This window comes from Miniopterus natalensis, chromosome 15, assembly GCF_054644295.1.
Source record: "Miniopterus natalensis isolate mMinNat1 chromosome 15, mMinNat1.hap1, whole genome shotgun sequence".
Lineage (NCBI taxonomy): Eukaryota > Metazoa > Chordata > Mammalia > Chiroptera > Miniopteridae > Miniopterus > Miniopterus natalensis.
The window spans coordinates 30,823,210-30,836,927 of record NC_142095.1 but is presented as its reverse complement, the minus strand read 5'-3'; the positions used below and the strand labels follow the sequence as shown (position 1 = coordinate 30,836,927).

Genomic DNA, 13,718 nt, shown 5'->3' with positions numbered 1-13,718 from the left:
CAAGCACTCAAAGATTCCAATCAGCTGTTTAATACTATCCTTTTAAAAATAAGCAGACTGGCCCTGCCACCGTGGCTCAGTGGTTGAGGGTCAACTGATGGTGAACCAAGAGGTCACTGGTTTGATTCCTGGTCAGGGCACATGCCTGGGTTGCAGGCTCAATCCCCAGTAGGGGGCATGCAGGAGGCAGCCGATCAATGACTCTCATCATTGATGTTTCTATCTCTCTCTCCATCTCCCTTCCTCTCTCTGAAATCAATAAAAAATATATTTAAAAATAAAAAGTTTAACATGATCCTATTACCCACCCCCACCCCCTTTAAGTACACTATTCCCTGAAGAGGGAGGTAGTAAGATCAGTTCTGGATCTTGAGATATTCTAGGTGGTTGAACAGCATGAATAAAATAGTCTACCAGTGGCCAGAGGGATGGGGGTAGGGCTGGGTGGAGGCAAGCAAAGGTGGGGGGAGGGGAACGTGGACATCTGTAATAGTGTCAACCATAAAAATAAAGAAAAAAAATAGCCTAGCAGCATGGGGTTTCCCAAAGCATAGGCCCATATATTAGTTCATGGTTCACAAAATGATTTTAGAGGATTTGTGAACAAGACATAAAATAACACTGAATCAATCAGACAACGATTACAATAAGGAAAATGTCTGTCTAGTATATTACTCTTTAATACTTCCTAAACTCCTTTTTTAATTAAAAGAAAAGAACAGATTTCAAACTCAAAACCGCTGACAGATCCAGCAGAGTAGAAATCTTCAGATGGTTATTGAAAAGCAGGATGAATAAAGGGGACACTGATGAAGTTGAAACAAAGGTGTTGATGCAGCACTACATGAGATTGGTGAACCAATGGGACCCCAACATCACAGGGCCCCAAACAAGTCCGTTCTATTTATCTCAGTGAGATGAGGAATCTGACTAGGAACTCCGAGGCGATGGCTAGGAAGATTAATCAAGGCCAGGGTCTTCAGGCCCACCGCCAGCCAGGGAAGCAAGGCCATTTGTGCATAAGTGGGTAAAATGGCCAAGGGAAGAAGGAACTTTTCTGAAACTCCATGATACAGGAGCCCAGTGAACTGTAAAACCAAAACCTGTTTATGCAGTTACATTTGGAATGTAAGAAGGCTACAGTTAGGAATATAAGGGATGACAGAATTAAGTTTGTAGAAAAACTGGGTTTTTTAAACAGGTTTTGTGTGAAGTGGTCACATCACCATTACCTCAATGTATTACTGGGATGGATGTTATGTCTAAGGATTGCTTCCCTTGCTTAATATGATATTGTAAAACAGAAAGTATGTAAGTCTGCTCTTGGGGGCAAATTTTAATTGGGCATGCTAAATGGGAACCACTGGAAGTGCCCGAGCCCACACAGGTGGTTAACTTAAAAGCAATATAGAATACTTGGTGGACAAAAAAAGAGTATCGCTTTAATTAATGACATGCTAGAAGCTGGAGTGCTGGTATCAACGAATTGGGCATAAATAGCCCTGTGTGGCCTGTGAAAAAGGTGGATTGCTCACAGTGATTAACAGTAGACTACGGAGGCTTAAATAAAGTTATAAGGCCCATAGCCTCAGTAGTTCTAGACATGGTCTCAACCATACAGAAAATACATCAGGCTAAAGGAGGCTGCTACTCAGTCACTGACCTTGCAAATGCTTCACCATCTTTTTCTAAAGAGAGCCAACCTCAGCTTGCCTGCACACAGGAAGGACCCCAAATTTTTTTTACTATGCTGCCCAGGGTTATCTGAACTCCCCAGTTTATTGTCATAATTTGGTCTGAAGGGATTTGGACTTGATGCAGGTCTCAAGTGTGACAGTACACTATATTGAAGACATGATAATATTGGAAACTGAAGAGCAAGCTAACTGATTTGAATGCAATGGTGCTGCACAAGACCAACCAGGGCTGGTTAATAAATCCAGCAAAAATCTGAGGGCCTGCCTCAACAGTGAAATTCTGAGGAATATCCTGAGCAGGAGCCACCAGGGATATCTCACAACAGACTAAAAGTAAATTGCTGTCGCTACCCACCCCTAGGCCCAAACAAGAAGACCAGTGTTTGATTGGTTCATCTGGATTTTAGAGAATGCATATACCACATTTGGGAGTACTGTGAGCTCTCACCTATAAGACTACCCAAAAGAACATTATATTGGGGTGGATACCTGAACAAAAGCAGGCCATGTCTGAATTACAAAAGGCTGTAGCTCTCAACACCTTTGGGGCCTTATGACCACCACTCATTTATGATTTTGGAAGTGTCTGTCATCCACTCATGCAGACTAAAGCTTATGGCAAAAGCCCTTGAGTGCCTCCCAGCGGTGACTGCTGGAATTTTGGACAAGAAAATTCCAAGATGCTGCCAACTAGGTACACACCATTTAAGAGACAATTACAGTATTAGCCGGCTTGGGAATTAAGACTGCCTCAGTGACTGACGGATATAAAATAATCATGAAACATGAGATATCCATAATGTCTTGGGTGATGTTGAAGAAACACACTAATGAAGAAGGCAGTGCCCATAAGAGTTCCATAATAAAATGGAAATGGTTTCTAAAGGAGCATGCTGCCTAGGGGATGCAAGAAGGCAACCACCGTACCCACAAGTAGGTAACCTCTTTTCCTCTAGAACTGTTTTTGGAGCCACCCACAGAGCTGCTGGAACCAACTGCCACAATGACAGTGCCTGATGAATAGCTTTCAACTGAACAACAAAGAGCTGCTTGGCATTTCCAAGATGAACAGACAATATCACAAACTCACACTACTCCTCTTTTGAGAGCTTCCTTCCCTCACCATAGGAATAAGCCCCAAGCAGCGATGTTTATATATTTATTCATCATCCTACCCTCTAGGCCCCACTATAATGGAATGGAACAATGATCCAAGCTAGGCAATTTGATTTGAAATAGAGATAGACCGAATGGTCCTATGAAATGAAACATGTAAACTCAGGAGCTATAAGAGGAGAATGTCATTCCAAGTATATGTCCAAAGCAGTAAAAGCAACTTTGCTATTAAGATGGCAATATTCTCCAAACTGATATATAGTTTCAACACAATCTCTATCAGAACAGCCTTCGTTGCTGGTTTATCTGTAGAAATTGACAAGTTAACTCTGAAATTCATATGTAAACCAAAGGACTCTGAATAGCCCAAAGAATCTTGAAAAAGAACAAAGTTTGCGGACTCACACTTCCCAATTTTGAACTTATTCAAGACAGTATCGTACTGGAATAAGGATAGACATATAGTTCAATGGAACAGAACTAAGAAGGGTGCCAAACAACGGTCCGAGCAAAAATGGTGCTGAGACAACTGAATTATCTACATGCAAAAGAATTAAACTGAAACCCTAGTTCACAGCATGTACAAAAATTAACCCAGTGGATCAAGACCCTTTTGTAAGAGCTAAAACTAAAAGCTATAAAATGCTTAAAAGAAAACATAGGATTAAATAAATCATCATGATCTTGAATTTGGCAGTAGCTTTTTAATAACACCAAAAGCACAAGCAACAAAAGAAAAACAGATAAACTGGACTTCATCAAAATATAAAACTTTTGTGCTAAAAAGGACATCACCAAGAAAGTAAAAGGACACCCCCAAAGAATGGGAGAAAATATTTGCAAATCATATACCTAAGGGACTTCCATCTAGAATATAAATATTCTGTAGAATATATAATAAAGAACTCTTACAACTCAATAATAAAAAAGACAACCCAATTTAAAAATGGGCAAAAGATTTGAATAGACATTTTTCCAAAGAAGATATAGGAACAGCCAATAACATCAAGAGAAAGTACACATCACTAATCATTAGGGAAATTAATCAAAACCACAATGAGATACCACTTCACATCCACTAGGATGACTGTTTTTATATATATATAAGTGTTGGCAAGAATGAAGAAACTGGAACTCTTGTACATTGTAACAAAATGAGGTAGGAGAGACATATATACATAACTGTAGTAAAATTATATACTATACCGTAAGGTAGAAATATAATAAATACAAATGAGACACACAACAGCACATTCTAAAACAAAGAAGATTAAAGCAATTGGAGGAGCTTATTTTAAGAAAAATTATATTTAATTATTACTTGAATGTAGCTTGCCTCCTCTAAACTGTAAGTTCCTTGAAGGCAAGAACTAATCTTCAGCTCCCTCACCTTGCACGGAGTCTAGTACAGAGCAGGACTCAAATATGTATTCAATAAATGAATGGATAAGAAGCTCAACCAATGCTTGCTGACAAATTTAATTTCATCTGGAAGAATGTTTTTTGCTGATTTTCCTAAGTCTAGGCTCCTGGATATTTGAAGTGAAGTGTAAGTGGTTTACGGGTAAGCTGAGTGTTATTATTTAAGTTTTGGGGTTGCAAGTAACAGAAAACCTGATTTGAACTGCATAAATAAAAAAAATGTAATGGTTCTCAACTGACAAGACCAAAGGTAGACACTGGCTGGCTTTCAGGAAGGCTTGGTTCCAAGGCCCAATGATGTCACTAAAGATCTGATTTCTTTTTTTTTCTCCTCTCTGCCTTCCTTGGAGTTCACTTGGTTCTAAGGCTGGCAATCTCCCACACCCACAAGTCACAACATGGATGACTAAAAGCAGATTTTGAGAGCTACATGTGTTCTCATTTAAGTCTAGCAGGTAAAGAGCATTTCTCAGGGAAGTTCTTTGGAGTAAGGAAGCACCAAACATGACTTTACATCTCATTGGCCTTTAGTGAGTCACTGTGAACAGATCATCATAATGTTGAAAGGGCTGGGCTTTACTCATTGGTTTAAGCTAATTTTCCTATAGAACCTGATGAGGTCGATCTCATTAAAACAGAATGACTATGTAATAGGGAATAAGGGTTGACAGTTCCTCAGGGAAAAAAGTAGTTAACAGCAAAACCATGGGCAGACAGAGGGTGGGTGTGCGGGGCAGACACAACACAGAGATATCTTTAAATTGGCCTAGTGAACATACTCTTACAAAGTACAATCAAAACTCAGGTTAATACATTTAACTTCAAACTTTTCAGGCATTGCTACTGTTCATACAACACCTACCCATGAAAAATCATGCAAACAACATGGATCTTAAGCCCTTGTAGCACTCTCTTCCTTCTTTAGCAAAACTCAAGGAGGAATCCTTGCAAGACTATAAACTGATAAGCAGACAGGGTACATGACACCAGTTTTCTTGTTCAGTTTCTTCTCAGAAATACATCTATCACTAGGACCAAGGGGGGGGTGTAATTGGGGGATAAACGGTGATGGAAGACTCGATTTGGGGTGGTGAATTCAATACAATATACAGATAATGTATTACAGAATTGTATACCTGAAACCTATATAATTTTATTAATCAATGTCACCCCAATAAATTCAATTAATAAATGGCAGTAAAAATAATGAGAAAGGGGTGGGCTTGAAGATTGATTTAGTAAAGATTACATTTCTTAGCTGGGGAACAGAGACAAGTATATACCTGATTTGTATATAGCTGGGGAACAGAGACAAGTATATACCTGATTTCCTTATACCTGATTGATTTAGTAAAGATTACATTTCTTAGCTGGGGAACAGAAACAAGTATATACCTGATTTGTATATAGCTGGGGAACAGAGACAAGTATATACCTGATTTCCTTATATTGAATATAAAGAAAATTATGTTAAAAAAAAAACAAAACAGAAAGAAAGAAAAAGAAAACCAGCACCTTTTAGGTATCTACCATGAGCTAGGCCCTGAGCATATAGGTGTTTATATGCTATTTCACGTAATCCACATAACTCTGAGGTAGATAAAGATAAGACTCAAAAAAGTTACATAACTTGCCTTTCCTGAGTTTAAATCCAGGCTCTACAACCAACTACAAATAAGTCACTACCTTTTTTGGACCTCAAGTTACCTCCTCTGCAAAATAAGGATGAGGTGACCTGTAACGATCCTTCTAGCTCTAAACTCTTATTTTAATTCTAGTGTTATAAAAATCTAACATATATTAAAATTTTCTCATACAGAATACTCCTTCCCTAGCTTTCCAAGCAACCTTTTCTAAATGATTTATAAATTACTATAATGAGTAAACTCTGGTTACTGACAATATATAGATTTTAGATTAATTTGTTATTTCTAAAAATTTTACTCAGACTTTAGTGAGGGAGGCTAATAAGGTAAACTACTATTTTTAAAATATACCTATTATGAAGTAAAATCCAAGAACCAAATATTTAAGATAAGTCATGACTTCAAAGAACTTTCAGGCTTAAAGAGTAGGCATTTAATCTTCTTTACTATTTAGTGGAAAAGTTTCAAAAACAATAATAACGTAACACACAGAGTTCTGTGTCTCCTTTGTATTCTTAGCTACTTCTTGCAACCTGGCTGCCAGTGCCACTTCTGACTACTGCTGTTGTATTTGCCTCTGTGGATTCGCCTACTCAGCATATGCTAATGACAACCTGATTTCAGAAAAAGGGATAATCAAGTTTGTGTATAAGGAGCACAACAGGAAGAGAAAAGGCTTCAGTATGGGCTTGCTTGCAAGATCAGAGCTATTATTCCAGAAGATTAAGGCTACCAAAAATCCAACATTCAGGTAAGCAAGGTCCTCCCTACACACAACTGGACCACAAAACTGCAAACACTGTTATGGTAAAATTATTATTTTTTAAATCACTATCCAAGGACAAGTTTTTACTGATTTTCAAGAGAGAGAGGAATAGGGGTAAGGAGAAAGAGAGAGAAAAACATCAATCAGTTGCCTCCTGCACACGCCCTAACTGGGGATTGAACCTACAACCTAGGTTATGTGCCCTGAGTGGCAATCAAACCCGCAACCTTTTAGTGTATGAGACAACACTCCAACCAATAGAACCACCCAGCCAGGGCAAGATTTTGGGGTTTTTTTGGTAAATTTTTATTGCCCTGGCCGGTTGTCTCAGTGGTTAGGGTGTCGGCCCGTGGACCGAAGGGTCGCAGGTTCGATTCCCAGTCAATTCCCAGTCAAGGGCATGTACCTCATCAGTTGCAGGTTCCCCGCCCTGGTCAGGGCACATGTGGGAAGCAACCAATCAATGTGTCACTCTCACACCAATGTTTCTCTCTCTCTTTCCCCCTCTCACTATCTCTAGAAATCGATGGAGAAAATGTCCTCAGGTGAGGACTTTTTTTTAAATTAAATATGTTTTTATAGATTTTAGAGACAGCCTAAGGGAGAGGGATAGAGAGAAACACCGATGACATGGAAACACCATCAATTGGTTGTCTCCTGCACCCCTCCCCCGCTGGGATCGAGTCTACAACTCATGCATGTGCCCTGACTGGGAATCAAACTAGAGACCTCTTGGTTCATGGGCTGACACTCAACCACTGAGCCACACCAGCCGAGCAAGTTTTTTTTTTTTAACACACAAAATACAATTTATTTAAACTCTGTGAGAGCAGTGACTCAGTTTTGCTAACCTCTGTAAACTTAACTCCTAAAAGAATACCTGGCAAGTAGTTGTTGAATGACTACATAAACTGAGCATGTACTTTGAAGTAAAAAAAACCTATAGTTAAATAAACTTCTTGGCTGTGTGGACCTGGGCAAATCACACCTAAGCCTCAATTTCACCTGTAAAATGAGCGCAACTATATTTAAGAGGTTGTTGTGAGAAGTAAATGAAAAACTACAAAGAATGCAAACCTCAATGTCTGATACACAGAAGGGACTTAATCCATGATAGCTATTACTATGTGATTAGCTATATTACCATTATTGATGATAATATAACAGTGCTTATCAGCACAAAAAAGTAACCAAGATATTATCCATGATTCCTTTATTTTCCTCACCCACCACATTGAATCATCCATCATGTCCTGCCAGTTCCTCCCTCAAAATCCAATCACTTTTAGTCCGGCCTGTGTGGCTCAGTCGGTTGAACATTGTCGAAAGCACCAGGAAGCTGGCCCCTGTCTCCCTTTCCCACCTATTTCCTACCCCTCTCTCTCGTTCACTTTATTTCTGTTATACTGGTCTTCTTGCTGCTAGCTCACTTCTTATCAATCATGTTTCCACTCAAATGTCACTCCCCTAAGGTGACCTCATTGACCATCCTGTTCAAGTGTATCCTGCCCCTGCCCATCATTCTTTTCTCTGTACTCAGCTTTATGGTTTTCATAATACTTTACACCATCTAATACTTTGAAATTGTATTAGATATCTGCCTACTTATTGTTTATTGTCTCCTACCCCACTACAGATAGTATGCTCCAAGAAGCTAAGTTCATTTCACCCTTATAACCCCTTTGCCTTTAACAGTGTCTAGCATACAGTAGGTCCTTGAGATATTTCCTGAATGAATAACAAATACTGTCATCTGTGTCCCATGAGTGCTGAGTTCTAACAGAAATCTTCAGTGTAGTCATTTAGGAACCACACTATGCTGAAGGACTATACTCTAGAATTAGAGTACTAATAAAACTGTGAAATTCTACAACTGTACAATCGGCACAGTACAACTGTTAACTGACAGCTAAATAGTCATTTAACAACTCATCAGACAAATCACAGACAAAAACCAGATAATACCCAACTGAAGCCATTATAGAATTCAAATATGCTGGAGTTATTTCCAAAGTTTGACTTATTAGTATTTGGCATTTCCCTCCATAGGTTTTGTTTTTTTAATTTTAAAAATAAAACTAAGCACCACTTCTGTTCAGTTGCTCTGTCACATGAAACTGTAAACATTTTCCACCTACGCACACACATATCCAATCTGTCTTAAATATACAGTGCTGAAAATAAAAAGTGGTTTTAAACCACAGTGCCCCTACTCAAGAAATGTAGAAATGTGTTTTTAAACATGAATAAGATTATGTACAATGCAAAAAGATGTGTAGAAAGAAAAGAATTTCAGATTCTGGGAGGATAGTTCAGTTTAAAGGAAATACAATAATTCCCAAATATTTTGGGTACATGTCTCAAAACAGAAATGCTTTAAGCATTATGCTGGTTAGAGTTTAGATTCTTAGGTATAAATTTAAAATATGATTCATGTACATAAACTGTCCACCATGAGACAAACCAGACATTCAGTAAAATTAATAGAGTAAATAATTAAGGAGTAAGATTAATAAATAATTAAAAAGTAATACAGTAAAATAAAGGAGTAAACAACAGGAGCAATTCTGTAAAACAAGCTTAAAATTTTGTTAATGCTTTCAGTAATTTCCCAAACTAGCAAAAGCTAAATAATGAGAGAACTGCTACATGTTCACATCATGTTTACAAATAATTCTATAACGTAACGGCAGTCACTACTTCCTCTGTATTTGTTATGGCCATCACAGGCCACAATGTAGCCCTAAGAATAATTCTCCATTTTAGTAAAAGAGTGAAGCCAATTTCTCAATAAATAAAAACAGGGACTGCTGAATGTCAACAAGTTTTATAGGCCACAGCTAATTAGCTGATTTCTATGGTGCAGCATAAATTTCTCAAACTCCTTCTTGAATAACTCAAAAATATAGAAATGTTAAGTAACACTCAACTTTCACTGTAAATCAGGTTTTTTTAAAACCAGGAATGCATTCCTGAGGGTTTCCACAAACAGCATGCACCAGTACAGCCAATGAGTTTTCTGTTACATGCCCAGTGGAAAGCTCTGAGGAAAAAAGAATAGAAGCAGGAGGCCAGTGATTTTCATCACCTTACTTTCAAGAAATAAGATGAATTATCTTTAAGTCTAAATACTGGTAAGGCAAGGTACGAGATCTCCCATAATATTGCACTTCCATCCTCAGGCAACAAATCAAATGGCCAGTAAGAGCAGAGTACTACCACTCAACCCCCAGGCATTAGCAGAGAAGTCACATACATTTTGTTGGCTAAGGCAAAAAGCTGTACTGCATTTCCAGAGTCTGCAGAGTTCTGAAAACTGTTCCCACAATCTGCGTGCCCCAATCTACACAAAACACCATGTGGCTGAGAAACCGGTTACAGCACGTAAGAACACTCAACTATGCAAACGTGTGATGGATCGAACCAAGTAAGAGGGTAGTAAATATAAAGGCCATACTATGTTACATTTGTATAACTTATTCTGATGCTCATAATCCAGGAGAACACCGAGTTGTGATAAAGACATTTTAAACTCAACACATTCATTTCAGCCTGCTCAAACTGTGGCCCAGCTCTAGTAATAATTTCAGTGAATTGCTGCATTCAGAGGCATTTCTAAAAATGAATTACTAGTGCCAGATTAATAAAATATAAGTTGGAAAACAAAATAAACTTTTCAAAAACCTAAGGAGGGTCTGGTTATTTTTGCTTGAGTTTACCAAATGCTACAAAAAGAAGTTTTGAAAGCAGGATTACATTTAAGGTGCAATATTACTAGGGAACAGAACACATACAAAATACTATTAAGTAGCCTCAGGACAAGTCAAATCTGTTAAGACTACAATTATGTAAATGTAACTAGCAGTATTCAGTGTATAATTTTAAGTGATTTGAGCCCTATGCTTTAAGTTCTATCTCCCACTTTAAAGCCTAATGCTACTCTACCAACTTCTGGAGATAAAGACCATACTAGAGCACTCACTCAACATTTCTCATTGATTTTCTAGTCACATAGCTCCTCTCCTAAAAGATGACCCCATCTTTGGGTTCGGTGGAAAAACAAACAAACAAACAAAAAACACACACACAAAACACAATTATAGCAATCCTGATTAATCCATGAAGCTTTTAAGGAGGTCAATGTACAAGAACCAAAACGTCCTAAAACTTCTGCCTAAAACAGTCAAGAAGCAGTTCACAAATTTAGGGTTAAGGTTGACTTTGTTTCACCCGCTGCCTACCTCAGCCAGGTGAAGCAGATATGTAAATCTTATTACTGACCATTTCTGCGTAGGGAAACACATACACACCAAACAATGTAAATACTTTACACACAGGCATTTTAAATTTTCCTCAAAAATGCCTCAGTAAATCAGTGTTTATAATTAAGATAATCTGAAAAACCTCCTTTTTAGTTTTTCTTCAAATATTATATTTCACTTACATTAAAGTGGTAGAACAAAAACACCTAAGGTAGCCAGAACTTTGGTATTTAAATGCAGTTTTCAGAGACTCAATCTACCTAAAACCTAGTTTCTGACAATGTAGCAATGCTTTCTGTGTGGTTAGGATAGATTCCAGAAAGTTTACTTTAGTCAAGAGAACTTACAATTTTACAGAACTTTACAGTTTATTCAGCTCTCCTCACCACTATTTCACGGGGCTGTTAAACAGGGTAAAGCAAGGTAGTATTCCTACTTCTTTTTTAGATAAAGAAAATGTGAAGTTAAAAAGGTTTAGTGACAATTCAAGAGAAGCAAAACAAATAAAAAATTCAGATCCTCATTAAATTGCGACTCTATTATAACACACTGATTTAATTATGTGATGTTACTATTGTAGTCCTTTTAAACAGTTTATAAGTAATGCATCAGACCTGTATGTGGAGATAAGGAACATTTACACCATGTCTTTTTTTTCTTTTTTTTTTTTTTTAATATATCTTTATTGATTTCAGAGAGAGGAAAGGAGAGGAAGAGAGAGATAGAAACATCAATGATGAGTCATTGATTGAGCCCATAACCCGGGCATGTGCCCTGACAAAGAATCGAACCCCGATTGCCTGGATCCTAGGTCGATGCTCAACCACTGAGCCACGCCCGGCTGGGCATACACCATGTCTTATATATCATAAATTTACATTTTCCTTCATATCTGATGTTTATTTCATTTCCAAATAATAAATGATTTTGTCAAAATTCATTACCCTAGCATTCCCAATGCTTTTTCTAACTTGGTCTTTCTTCTTATCCACTAAATAATATAGAATAGAGGGTGTATGAAACATATCTTATTCAGAAAGCTAATTCTTATAATCCGCAGTAAATGGAAAAGGACTTAAGACAAATACAATGAAGATTCTATAAATTTCTTTTAAGCAGTTCTTTTATATCCTCATTATAAAAAATCTTCCCCCAGAGTTGGTAATACAGATTAAATAAAATTTCCATGCAATTAGAAGGCTGCTCAACTAAAAACTATAAAAGAATTACTATACATCAAAATAACCTGGCACTGCCCTCCAGTTAAAGTTCCGTTGTAATATTATCTAGCTGCACTGAGTTTCTCCTTCATTTATGTATGGCATAAATGACCTGAATACACTAAGATGCCTGTATTTTTAAATAGCATTTTACTTATTGACATCTAAGTTTAAGACTTACTTCTGTTTCTCCTCCTCTACTTGACAAGTTTAAAACATGTGAGGATTAAATAATATTTGGGAAGCACACAGTGTTAGCCTGAGATAGTAAATGCTACCTATTATCATGTTACACAACCATGATGGTTCTATTGATTACAATAATCAGGAGCTCTTTTAGATGGCCCTTAAACCTCCAGCCCAGGTTTTTCTGAGTCCAAAGCCTAAAACTCTTAACCACTATATTACTGTATACCAAAAACTACATTCTAGGTTCCAAAGTACAGATCAACTTTGAAAGACCTTGTTTAGCTCTCACATTACTTGGAGGAATGACTGGCACTATCTTACTCATTTGTTCTTTGTAAACTGTCTCCATATTCCCAGAGATCCTCTGCAGTGCCTGTTTCTTCCTCTTTAAAATAGGATCATAATGTACGTGGCTACATCACCAGGTTGTTGGGAAGATTAAGGGTATTAAGAACAAATCTTAAATGTAGTCAGTCAATAAAGATAAGCTATTGCTCTGTCTTCTCTGCCCTGGTAGCAGCTCCCCTCATCCCCTGAATATGTACGCCTACACCAAGATTGTCTCCACCCCCTCCTTGGTCAGGAGCACGTCTCAGCTGAGCCAGTCACTGTCTGCAGTGGTGCCGAAAAGACCAGAGACACTGACAGATGAGAGCCTCAGCAGCTTAGCAACCCCACATCCCTTGACGTTGCTTACTTCTAGCTGCAGCTTCCAAATCAGCACCATTTCAAGGGACATCGACACAGCAGCCAAGTTCATTGGCGCTGGGGCTGCCACAATAGGGGTGGCAGGCTCTGGTACTGGAATTGGGACTGTGTTTGGGAGCCTCATCATTGGTTATGCCAGGAACCCTTCTCTGAAGCAACAGCTCTTCTCCTATGCCATTCTGGGCTTTGCCCTCTCAGAGGCCATGAAGCTCTTTTGCCTGATGGTGGCCTTTCTCATCCTATTCGCCATGTGAAGGAGCTGTCTCCACCTCCTATAGTTCTTTCTCCTGTGTCTTGTCTGCCCTGTATGTTCCTTTTCCTATACCTCCCCAGGCAGCCTGGGGAGAGTGGTTGGCTCAGGGTTTGACAGAAGAAAGACAAACAAATACTGTATTAATAAGAAAAGAAAAAAAAAGATAAGCTATTATCTTTAGGGATCACTTTTTAAAAAAATGTTTCTTTAAACCAGGGGTAGGGAACCTTTTCTCTGCCAAGGGCCATTTGGATATTTATAACAGCATTTGCGGGCCATACAAAATTATCAACTTAAAAATTAGCTATGAAAAAGGCTGCTAGATTTATTGAATTTCAAGTCCAGCCTGCGGTTGCCTTGGCAGGGCCAGACCAAATGATTTCTCAGGCTGTATATGACCCGAGGGCCAGATGTTCCCCACCCCAAACAAAAGAATCAC

General features: G+C 38.2%; 1 protein-coding gene and 1 pseudogene across 2 annotated transcripts in view; one reads left to right on the top strand and one right to left on the bottom strand.

Moving 5' to 3' along the window:
* RAF1 (Raf-1 proto-oncogene, serine/threonine kinase) overlaps window positions 1–13,718 on the bottom strand; it is a 65,664-nt gene that overhangs the window by 40,534 nt on the left and 11,412 nt on the right. The window lies entirely within an intron of this gene.
* On the top strand, window positions 12,828–13,387 carry LOC148091439 (ATP synthase F(0) complex subunit C2, mitochondrial pseudogene; annotated as a pseudogene).